At 39.5% G+C, this 12,696-nt stretch overlaps 1 long non-coding RNA gene across 1 annotated transcript in view; it reads right to left on the reverse strand.

Annotated features, from left to right (window-relative positions):
- LOC131280345 (uncharacterized) overlaps positions 1 to 12,468 on the reverse strand; it is an 81,343-nt gene extending 68,875 nt beyond the window's left edge. Inside the window, exon 1 of the long non-coding RNA XR_009187827.1 lies at positions 12,435 to 12,468. This is a non-coding gene — a long non-coding RNA (uncharacterized lncRNA). The remainder of the gene's footprint in view (positions 1 to 12,434) is intronic.
- Positions 12,469 to 12,696: the final 228 nt, after the last annotated feature.

Here is a 12,696-nt window from a genome sequence, read left to right on the forward strand (position 1 = left end):
TAACTAAAGAAGTAAATGACTTATACGTAGACAACTACAAAGAACTGTTAAAGAAAATCAAAGAAGACTTAAATAAAAGGAAGAATATTCCCTGCTCATGGATAAGACTAAATATCACTGAGATGTCTGTCCTACCCAAACTAATCTACAGATTTAATGCAATCCCAATAAAAATCAACACAGTGTTTTTTAATGAATTGGAAAGACTTACTATGAAATTTATTTGGAAGGGCAAGAATCCCTGAATATTAAAAGACATATTGACAAAGTAAAATGAAATTGGAGGAATCACACTACCTGACTTTAAAGCATACTACAAAGCTACAGTGGTCAAAACTGCATGGTACTGGCACAAGAACAGACAATAACTAATGGAACTGAACTGAGGGTTCTGATATAGATCATGGCATATACAGTCACTGGATCCTCAGCAAAGCCACCAAGCCCACTCAACTGGGAGAGAATGGCCTCTTCAACAAATGGTGCTTGGACACTGGATATGAATATCCAAAAGAATATCCATCTCACACCTTATACAAAAACTAACTAAAGATGAATCAAAGATCTAATTATAAGAGCCAAGGCCATAAAGACCTTGGAAGGTAAGTAGGGAAGTGTCTATAAGACCTTGTAATAGGAAATGTCTTCATGAACTTCAAACCCAAAGCATGAGAAGCAAAAGAAAAAAATAGATAAATGGGACCTCCTCAAAATTAAAACCATTTGTACCAGAAAGGAGTTTGTGATGAAAGTGAAAAGACAACCTCAACAATGGTAGAAAGTATTTGGTAACCAAATATCTGATAGGAGCCTAATATCCAGCATATGTAAAGAAATCCTATTTCTCAAAAGTAAAAAGACCAACAACCCATTTTAAAAATGTACAAGTGGGAAACGGACTTTGGCCCAGTGGTTAGGGTGTCTGTCTACCACATGGGAGGTCCGCGGTTCAAGCCCTGGGCCTCCTTGACCCGTGTGGAGCTGGCCCAAGCACAGTGCTGATGCACGCAAGGAGTGCCGTGCTACACAGGGGTGTCCCCCGCGTAGGGGAGCCCCACGCGCAAGGAGCGCACCCATAAGGAGAGCCACCCAGCATGAAGAAGGGAGCAGCCTGCCGAGGAATGGCACTGCCCACACTTCCTGTGCCGCTGATGACAACAGAAGCAGACAAAGAAACAAGACGCAGCAAAAAGACACAGAAAACAGACAACCGGGGTAGGGGAGGGGAATTAAATAAATAAATAAATAAATAAATCTTTAAAAAAAAATGTACAAGTGATTTGAACAGACACTTCTCCAAAGAAGCAATACAAAAGGCTAAAAAGCATATGAAAAGATGCTCAACATCACTAGCTATTAGGGAAATGCAAATCAAAACTACAACAAGACACCATCTTACTTCCATCAGACTGGTGGACATTAGAGAATCAGAGGACTAAGGTGTTGGAGAGGATGCAGAGTAATGGATGCCCTCATCTACTGCTGGTGGGAATATAGAATGGCCCAGCCATTTTGGATGACAGTTTGGGATTTCCTCAAAAAACTAACTGTAGTTCTGTTATAAGACCCATCAATTCCACTGCTGGGTATATATCCAGAAGAACTGAAAACAAAAGACAAGAATGGAATATGCACAACAATGTTCATAGCAGCATTATTCACTATTGCCAAAACTGGAAAATTAACCCAAATGCCCATTAAGAGATGAATGGATAATCAAAATGTAGTCTATACATACAATGGAATATTATTCAACTGTAAGAAGGAATACAGTACAACACATGGGATAACACGAATGAATCTGAAGGGCCTTATGTTGAATGAAGCAAGCCAGGCATTGAAGGACAAATATTACATGACCTCTTTGATAAGAATTAAGTTAAGTGAGCCAACTCAGGGAGCTAGAGTCTGGAAGATAGGTTTACAGGAAATAGAAAGGGAGAAGAAGATTGTGACCCAATGCCCACGGGGGTGAAATCTATGATAAGGTGTGAGTAGTTGTGCAGTAAAGGGATATGACAAGGGTGTAGGGATACTATTGGGTTGGGTGGTACAAGCTTAACAGGGAGCTAGGGTAGGGAGGATGGGTTGGATGGTCCATGAAAATGGGGGAAGGGTTGGGGAAGGTAGCAGGTGAACACTGGGGATTGGCAGGTATGTGGTTGAAACTACAATCCTGAGAAAATTGTTTTGGCAATATGACAAGGAAGGGCTACTGGTTTAGGGTGCTGGATGGCGGTACATTTGGGACAGGGCACACCTGAGTAGTCTTCTAGAGAAGGTGCAAGTGATGCTTTTGTCATAGTGTGTTGGATCAGTGGAGGGAGACCCACATAATGAGTGGAAAGGAGTTAAACTCCCATACCGGGGAGTCTTGATATGTTCTCAAACACAGGGGAGGGTGTCTCTGGAGAGTATGGGTGGTTCCCAATAGGGGAGGACAGACGACTGTGTCAAGCCATCAGCATTGTTGCAAGAATTACAAATCTTGTCCTTCAAGGAGTGAAGCCTTGTGGGCACAGTGGGTCCTAAGGGGAGGGAGAGGGAGGAAAGGGATCAATGGAAGAGTAGGTATTTAGGGGGCAAAGGAAGTGTTCTGTATGATCTTGCAATGATGGATATAGGTCAAGTTAAATTCAATCAAAAATGCATAAAGGTATATGGTCTAAAATGTAAACCATAATAGAAACCACTGACCATAGTTTGCAGCTATGTTTTAATATTTGTACATCAGTTGCAACAAATGTAACATCCATATGTAAAAAAGGTTCTTAAAAAGGAAAGGTGAAAAAGGGGGGAATGTTGGGTATATGGGAGTCCCCTATATTCTGTATGACTTTACTGTGACCTAACACTTCTTTGAAGACAAAATGAAAAAGGTAAAATACTGGGGAAGTAATGGAAGAAAATGTAACTGTACATACAGGACAACATATATTACAGTGATGAAAGGCAAAACTTAATTTTTTAACTATTTTTCATTTTTTAAATACCCCTTTTTAATCCTATTTTAGTTTTTGTTTTCTTAAATTATTATGTATTTTATTTCTGATGTTTAAACCTTTCGTTATTATTTCATTTTCCTATAGCGAATTTGAAAATATTCTTGGCTTCATTTTTAAAGAAGTTTTAGATCACAAAAGGGTTACAAAAGGGTTAGGAGAGGACCACTGGTGTGGGGTGTCTGTGATGGGGGAGACATGGGAGGAAGTTCATGTGGGGATATAAACAAGGTATATAAATATGTTCAAATGTTCATGGGGCATTGCCACAGTGGGTAGAGATTCACACAATAACTGAAAGAATATTGAAGTCCTATATTCGGGAGCTCTGCCACATTCTCTAATGCTACAGCAACAATCCCCCAAGGACCAAGGACTAGTGAAAAAGGATGGCCCGTTGATATACCCTTGAGATTGATGACTATGCTTATGTACTTTTTGCTCTTAAATTTGTAACTTAGCCTAGTGATGTAGGATACCTAAGAGTTATTTCTTGAGAGCCTCCATGTTACTCAAATGTGGCCTCTCCCTAAGCCAAACTCAGCATATAAATGCATTACTTTCTCCCCCAATGTGGGACATGACTCCCAGGAATGAGACTGGACACTGAACTAAAGAAGGGGAAAGGTAAAGATACATGACTTTATATGGCTAAGAGACTTCAAAGTAAGCCAGGAGGCCATCAGAGATTTACACTTAAAATGTCTCTGCAGGATGTCATAGACTGCCAAAGCAGGTGCTACCACAAATAGTGGGACACTTGAGGGATCCAGAGATACCCAGCTCATATGTTCAGGGCAGATAGCTCCAGAGATCGATGCCTGGCCACTGGGTCCTCCTTTGGAGTTTGTGCTCCCGAGTGTGACAGAGTTGGACTCAAATGTGACTTCTCTACACATGCCTCTTCTATCTCTTTTATTTGAGCCTATAGTTGATGCTGGAATTGGTAGGTATACATCCAAAAGACTTGAATTTCTGGATGGTTCATGTGTCAGCTGGGCCCTGAGTCTCAGTGGAGGTGTAACACCTACTCTCCAGTTCATTGGCCTCACCCAGGACAACTAACAAGGAGGTGAGGATGGACAACCACCATACCAAGGAACTGAGAAAGTCAACAACTGCAAGCAAGAAAGTCTCATTTATTAGCCAAATTAGTTCAAAGTCACCTCTCAGGTAGAGTAGGCATCACCATTCCAGAATCCTCAGGATTGGGAAATAAAATATAGATTAGTGTGGACTTACTGGTGTTCTACTATAGACTTACTGTGGTTCTATCAATGGAAAAACTATTCATCGATGTGGAGACAATGGCCACTGGTGGTGCTGAAGTCAGGGAGAGGGAAAAAGAGGTATAATATAGGGGCATTTTCAGGGCTTGGAATAGACCTGAATGATATTGCAATGACAGATACAGGCTATAGCGTTTTGATATTATGGATGAATTCCAAAAAGAAATATTGGATTATGTATGTAAACTGATCTTTTTTGGGGCAGGCATATTAAATTATGTTGGATTCATAGGTTTACTTGATTAGGTAATTATGTTAATCACTTGTGACAGAAGGGCATTGAGTCCCCACCCTTTGATGAGCAGGGACACACAGATAAAAGGCAAGGCAAAGGACAGAGTTAAGGGTTCTTAATGTTGGAGTTTTGATGTTGGAGTTTGATGCTGAAGCTGGAGTCCTGGGAAGCAAGGAACCCTGAACCCAGAGAGAAGCAATATCCTGGAAGGGAAGAAACACAGGAAGCCTGAACCCTTGCAGATGTCAGCAGCCATCATGCTCCAACATGTGAAAATAGACTTTGGTGAGGGAAGTAACTTATGCTTTATGGTCTGCTATCTATAAGCTCCTACCCCAAATAAATACCCTTTGTTAAAAAAACAATTTCTGGTATTATACATCAGTACCCCTTTGCCTGATTAATACACAGGCCATTATATATTCTGCCATAACCTACAGAATTGAGTGTGAGAGAGTGTAAACTACAATGTAAACTATAACCCATGCTTAGCTGCAATGCTTCAAAATCTGTTCATCAATTGTAATGAATGTAGCACACTAGTGCAAGAAGTTGGTAATGTTGGGAACAGTGGGAGGTGTACGGAGTAGGGCATATGGGAATCTCTCATATTTTTTAATGTAACATTTTATGTAATCTAAGGATCTTTTAAAAATAAATTTTAAAAGGACACAAAGGCCTCTGAGCTGACTACAAAGGGGTATCCAGGGATCTACAATCCCCAGAAAGGGGAGAGAGAGGGACACTGCTTAGCTGATAGCTTCTGACCCACAGTTCTGGTCTACTGTGTCCTACCAGCCCTTCTAGGCTGAGTGGGACCACACTGTTGTCTACCTTAGGACACTAAACAGGACTGGAGAAATCCAACATTCTCAATCTCCCTCTCTTATAGCTGGCACTGACTGTTGAGGATGCACCTTCCCAGAAAACAGGGAAGAGAGGGACAAGATCTAAGGCTGACTCAGGTTTTGACCCACAAATTTGGTCTGTTGTGTCCCATGGGCCCTTCCAGGCCAGGGAGGCCTTGCTATTGTTTGCCTTAGGAGGCTGCAAGGGAGTAAAGAAACCTGACCCTCTCAATTTCCTCTATGAAGGGGGACTGATTGTTGAAGATGAAGAAGGGAGTGGAATTATTTCTTACCCAGAAAATGGGAGGGGGCTGCCAGAGAAGGCTAGAGACTTTTTTATAAGAAAGTTCAAATTACAAGTCTCTTAGGCTCCAGGTAGGACCCTTTCAGATTGATCCAGGCTGTGTTACAGCAAAAACACTCTAAACATGCATTGAACTGAGAGGACTGTCAAAGAGTGCCATCTGTTGGCAGAACTAGGAAGTACATATGAGAAAATAAAAAATAAATGAGGCATTTTCTGACTTTCATAGCTTTCTTCCCAAGGCCCTAGGAAGTAGGTCTGCAACCCATTACTGGGTGCAGAGCACACCTTTGAGCAACTAACAGGGACAACCCTAATGATTCAGGTTGCATCAAGAATCAAAGAGCAACAGTAACACACAGCCTCCTGCCACTAAATCCCAATAAAAGACAAAGAAATTGAGCATCTGAGTAAACTACACACTAATCAGGTGCCTAGACATCAGCAAAAATTTATGAGCCACAATAAGAAAATGGAAGGCATAGCCCAGGAAAAGGAATATATCAAAGTACCAGAAGAGATGCAGGATTGGAGAGAACTAATTAATGAGATGTGTACCAATTTCCAAAATTAAATTCATGAGTTGAAAGACAATACAGCTAAAGGGATGAATGACATCAAGAAGACGTTGAGCAAGGAAAAAACAGAATTTGAAATGTGGAACAGAAAAGCAACAGAGCTCATGGGAATGAAAGACACAATAGGTGACATCAAAAGCACATTAAATACAAAATCAATAAAAAAAAAAGATAAAAAAAAAAAAGCACATTAAAGGTCTACAACAATTTCAGGCAGACTTGAAAGGACAGAAGAAAGTAGAAGTGATACCAAAGACAGAACAGCTGAAACTGAAGAGAGAAAAGAAGAGAGGGAGGAAAAAAATGGGGAAAAAAAATTGAGCAGAGCCTCAGGGAGATGAATGACAACAGAAAACACAAAAACATACATGTCATGGGAGTTCCAGAAAGAGAAGAGAAGGGAAAAGGGTCAGAAAGAGTATTTAAGGAAATAGTTAAAATTTCCCAATGCTCACAAAAGGAATGACTCTGCATGTCTAAGAAGCCCACCTTATCCTAATTGGAATAAATCCAAATAGACATACTCCAAAAGATATATTATTCAGAATGTCAAATGTCAAAGATAAAGAGAAAATTCTGAGAGCGGTAAGGGAAGCAAATCATCACATACAAGGGATGCCCAGTAATAGTGTGGATTTCTCATCAGAAACCATGGAGGTGAGAAGACAGTGGTATGATGCAATTAGGAGACTGAAAGAGAAAAACTGCCAGCCAAGAATTCTGCACCCAGCAAAACTGTCCTCCAAATATGTAGGTGAGTATAAAATATCCACAAACAGAAACTAAGAGAGTTTGTAAAAAAGAATCCAAATTGCAGGAAATAATAAGGAAGCCATAGAGCCTGAAAGAAAAAGAAGAGAAAGGCCTGGAGGAGAGTAGAGGAAAAAGAAGAGCAGAAAGGATAATCAAGAGAAAAAAGACAGACCAAAATATGACATGACACATGAAAACAAAAGAATAAAATGTAGGAAGTAAACAATGCATTTACAGTCCTATCATTGATTGTTAATGGATTAAATGCACCAAACAAAAGACATAGATTGACAGCATGTATAATAAACACATGAACCATCCATATGCTGCTCACAAGAGACCCACCTTTGACTCACGGATACAAACCAACTATAAGTAAAAAGTTGGAAAAAGATACTTCATGCAAATAGTAACCAAAAAAGAGCAGGGACAGCTATACTATTATTGGACAAAACAGACTTGAAGTGAAAAAAAGTTATGAGTCAGAGAAGGCCATTATATATTAATTAAAAGGACGACCCACCAGAAAGATATATTTATGCACCTAACCAGGGTTTCCCAAAATACATAAGACAAACTCTGTCAAAACTGAAGGGAGAAACAGGTATCTGTACAATAATCACTGGAGACTCTAATACATTACTCACATTATGAGACAGAACAACTGGACAGAAGATCAACAAGGAAAACAGAGAACTTAAAGAACAATAAATGAGTTAGACCTAACAGACACACAGAATGCTGAATCCAAACACAGCAGGTTATTCCTTCTTCCCACGTGCCCATGGATCCTTCACCAGGATACACCACATGTAGGGCACACTGCAGGTCTCAATACATATGAAAAGACTGAAATTATACAAAGCACCTTCTTAGATCATAATGGAACAAAATTGGAAATCAAGAATAGATAGGAAAAAGATAACTTTGCAACTGTGTGGAGTCTGAACAACACACTGTTAAATGATCAGTAGATCAAAGAAGAAATTGCAAGTGAAATTAGTAAATATATAGACAAATGAAAATGAGAACACAAATTACCAAAACTTAAGGGATACAGCAAAGTCTGGAGAGGGAAATTTATAGCCCTAAACACCTATATTAAAAAAGAAGAAAGCACTAAACTCAAAGACTTAACTGAACACCTAGAGAAATTGGAAAAAGAACAGCAAACCAATCCTCAAAGCAAACAGAAGGAAAGAAATAATAAAGATTAGAGCAGAAATAAATGAAATTGAGAACAACAACAACAAGAAAAAAAAATAGATAAAATCAAAACCAAAAGCTGGTCCTTTGAGAAGATCAGTAAAATTGACAAATCGCTAGCAAGATTAACAAAGGAGAAAAATAGGCAAATAAATACAATCAGAAATGAAAGGAGGGAAGTAATGACTGACCCCACAGAAATAAAAAGTGTCAAAAGATGATATTATGAGAAACTGTATGCCAACAATGACAACCTAGAAATGGGAAAATTCCTAGAAAGGCACAGCCAACCTACACTGACACTACAAGAAATACAAGAATTAACAAACCAACCACATTTAAAGAGACTGAATCCATCATCAAACACCTCCCAACAAGGAAAAGCTCAGGACCAGATGACTTCAGAGATAAATTCAACCAAACATTTCAAAAAGAATTAACAACAATCCTGTTTAAACTCTTCCAACATGATGATGAGGAGGGAAAATTACCCCACTCTTTTTATGAAGCCAACATCTCCCTAACACCAAAGCCAGATAAAAGACACTACACGGAAAGAAAAGTACAGACCAATCTCTTCAATGAACACAGAGATGCAAAAATTCTCAACAAAATATTGACAAATTGAATCCAGCAGCATTATTGAAGACTTACACATCATGACCAAGGTGGATTTGTTCCTGGTTACAAGGTTAGCTCAACATAAAAAAAAAAACCATCAACATAATACACCACATTAAAAAAAAATGAAGGGAAAAAACACATGGTGATCACAATAGACACAGAAAAGGCATTTGACAGAATCCAGCATTCTTTCTTGGTAAAAAACACTTCAAAAGGTATGAATAGAAGGAAAATGCCACAATATGATAAAAGGCATATGAAAAACCCACAGCCAACATTGTACTCAGTGGGGAAAGGTGGAAAGCTTTCCATCTAAGATCAGGAACAAGACAAGGATGCCTACTATCGCCATTGCTATTCAACATTGTACTACAAGTTCTAGTTAGAGTAATTAGAGAAGAAAAAAAAATTAAAGGCATCCAAATAGGAAAAGGAGACATAAAACTTGCACTATCAGCAGATGACATGATCCTATATTTAGAAAATTCTGAAATGTCTACAACAAAGCTACCTGACATAAGAAATGAGTTCAGCAAAGTGACAGAATACAAGATCCACATGCAGAAATCAGTGTTCTTGTACAGTAGTACTGCACAGTCTGAGGAGAAATCAGGGGAAAATTCCATTTACAATAGCAACAAAAAGACTCAATATGTAGGCATCAACTTAGTCAAAGAAGTACAGGACCTAGATGCAGAAAACTACAAAAGAGTGGTAAAAGAAATTTAAAATGCCTAAACAAATGGAATGACACTCTGTGTTCATGTACTCTAAGACTAAATATCATGAAGATGTCAATCCAACCTAAACTGACTTATAGACTCAATGTAATACCAATAAAAATTCCAACAGCCTACTTGACAGAAATAGAAAAGGCAATTACCAAATTCATTTGGAAGGGAAATGCACCCAAGTAACCAAAAACATTCTAAAAAAGAAGAGCAACATGGGAGGAACTTCAATGCCAGACCTTGAAACATATTACAATGCTACAAGTGGCCAAAACAGCATGGCACTGGCATAAAGAGAGACTCATTGATCAGTATAATAGAATTTAGAGTCCAGAAATAAACTCCCACCTCCATGGTCAACTAGTTTTTCAGACACCTACCAAGTCCATGTTAATGGGGGGAAAGTCCCTTTAATAAATGGTGCTGGGAGACCTGGATATCTATAACCAAAAGAATGGAATGGAACCCCTATCTTACATCCCATACAAGAATCAACTCAAAATGGATCAGAGATCTAGATATAAAAGGACCATAAAACTGCTTGAAGAAAATTTAGGGAAACATCTTAAAGACCTTGTGCTACATGGTGGTTTCTTGGACCTTACATCCAAAGCACACAAAACAAAAGAAAAAATGGATAAATGGGACCTCCTCAAAATTAAACACATGTACACCTCACAGGACTTTGTCAAAAGGGTGAAAAGGCAGCTGCCTCAGCAGAAGGAAATACTTGGAAATCACATGTCCAATAAGGGATTAATATCCATGATATGTAAAGAGATGTTACAACTCAAAAATAAAAAAAGACTCAATTAAAAAATGGGCAAAAGACATGAATAGACATTTGTCCAAAGAAGAAATACAAATGGTGAGAAAACACGTGAAAAAATGTTCAATATGAGTGATTAGGGAAATACAAATCATAACTAAGAGATATCTTTTCACGCCTACCAGAATGGCCACAATTAAAAAGTCAGAGAACTACAAATGTTGGAGAGGATGTGGAGAGATAGGAACTCTTACTCACAATTGGTGGGAATGCAGAATGGTACAGCCACTGTGGAGGACTGTTGGGCAGTTCCTAAAGAAGTTGAATATAGGGCAGCGGACTTGGCCCAGTGGTTAGGGCATCTGTCTACCACATGGGAGGTCTGTGGTTCAAACCCCGGGCCTCTTCGACCCGTATGGAGCTGGCCCATGCGCAGTGCTGATGTGCACAAGGAGTGCCCTGCCACACAGGGGTGTCCCCCACATAGGGGAGCCCCTCATGCAAGGAGTGTGCCCCGGAAGAAGAGCTGCACAGTGCAAAAGAAAGTGCAGCCTGCCTAAGAATGGTGCTTCACACATGGAGAGCTGACACAAGATGATGCAACAAAAAGAAACACAGATTCCCGTGCCGCTGACAACAACAGAAGCAGACAAAGAAGAAGATGCAGCAAATAGACACAGAGAGCAGACAACTGGGGCAGGGCGGGGATGAGGGGAGAGAAATAAATAAATAAATAAGTCTTTTTTTAAAAAAAAGAAGTTGAATATAGATTTGCCAGTGACCCAGCACTATCACTATTGGGTCTACACCCAGAATTGAAAGCAGTGATACAAATACACATCTGCACACTCATGTTCATAGCAGTGCTAGTCACAATGTCAAAAGCTGGAAAGAACCCAGGTGCCCATCAACTGACAAATGGATAAACAAACAGTGGTATATTCCCACAATGGAATATTATGCAGTACTTAAGAAGAAATGGGCAAGCAGATTTGGCCAGACAGGGCATCTGCCTACCACATAGGAGGTCCAAGGTTCAAACCCAGGGCCTCCTGATCCATGTGATGAGCTGGCCCATACATAGTGCTGATTTTCCCAAGGAGTGCTGTGGCACGCAGGGGTGTCCCCCGCATAGGGGAGCCCCACGTGCAAGGAGTGCACCCCGTATGGAGAGCCACCCAGCACAAAAGAAAGTGCAGCCTGCCCAGGAGTGGTGCCACACACACAGAGAGCTGACAGAACAAGATGACGCAACAAAATGAGGCACAGATTCTGGGTGTCACTGACAAGAGTACCAGTGGACACAAGAAGAACACACAGCAAATGGACACAGAGAGCAGACAACTGGGGGTGGGGTGGGGAAGGGAAGAATAATAAATAAAAAATAAATCTTAAAAAAAAAGAAAAGAAGTCCTAAAACATTTGACAACATCAATGAACCTGGAGGACATTATGTTGAGTGAAGCAAACCAGACACAAAAGGACAAATACAATAAACAGAGGATCGCTATGAATTAAATATATTGTATAACATATTGTATGATTCCATTTACATAAAACATAAATATAAATCAATTTATAGAGGGGAAATAAAAGTATCTGTGCAAGAATAGCCAAAAAGGGGAGCTGTGAACAGTAGGGGAAGCACAGATGAAGAAGTGATGGATTTACTTTTTAAATTATTATTCAAATTAGGAAAATGCTGTAGTAATGATGGAGGTGATGAATGCACAACTATGTGATGCTGCCAAACACCACTGATTGTGCAGTGAACTGTATGCTTTGTTGATAAGTATTGATAAAAATGATTTGTTAAAAAAAACAACAAACAGCACTTAAAAATGGGAAACTATGTAAATAACACTTTCACCAGAGAAGAAACATTCAATTCTTTTCATCACTAGGGAAATACAAATCAAAACCTGCTATGACTTATCATATAGACATAGTAAAATGGCTAAAATCAAGACAGATAATACCAACTGTTAAAGAAGATGTGGAAAACCTGGAGCCCTCATACATTTCTAGTGAGAATGCCAAATGGTGCTGCCACTTTGGAAAACATTTTGTCAGTTTCTTAAAAATATAAACTTACATCATTGTTGCTAGTTCCACTCCGAGATATCTACCCAAGACAAATTGCTGTACCATGATTCCCACAGCAAGTTCATGGCCGCCAAAACTGGGGGAAAAAATACAAATGCCTATCAACCAGGGCTTGGATAAGAGAAGGTGGTACATCGTAAATAGCTCTGCAGTTCTAACGAGGTAATTTCATTCAACTAACTTTCACAGAATAAACAAGTTATCCGTGTATGGAAAAATGCCAAAGACTGAAGCAGGCCCCAGGTCCCCCG

The sequence above is a fragment of the Dasypus novemcinctus genome, chromosome 11 (genome assembly GCF_030445035.2).
Source record: "Dasypus novemcinctus isolate mDasNov1 chromosome 11, mDasNov1.1.hap2, whole genome shotgun sequence".
NCBI lineage: Eukaryota > Metazoa > Chordata > Mammalia > Cingulata > Dasypodidae > Dasypus > Dasypus novemcinctus.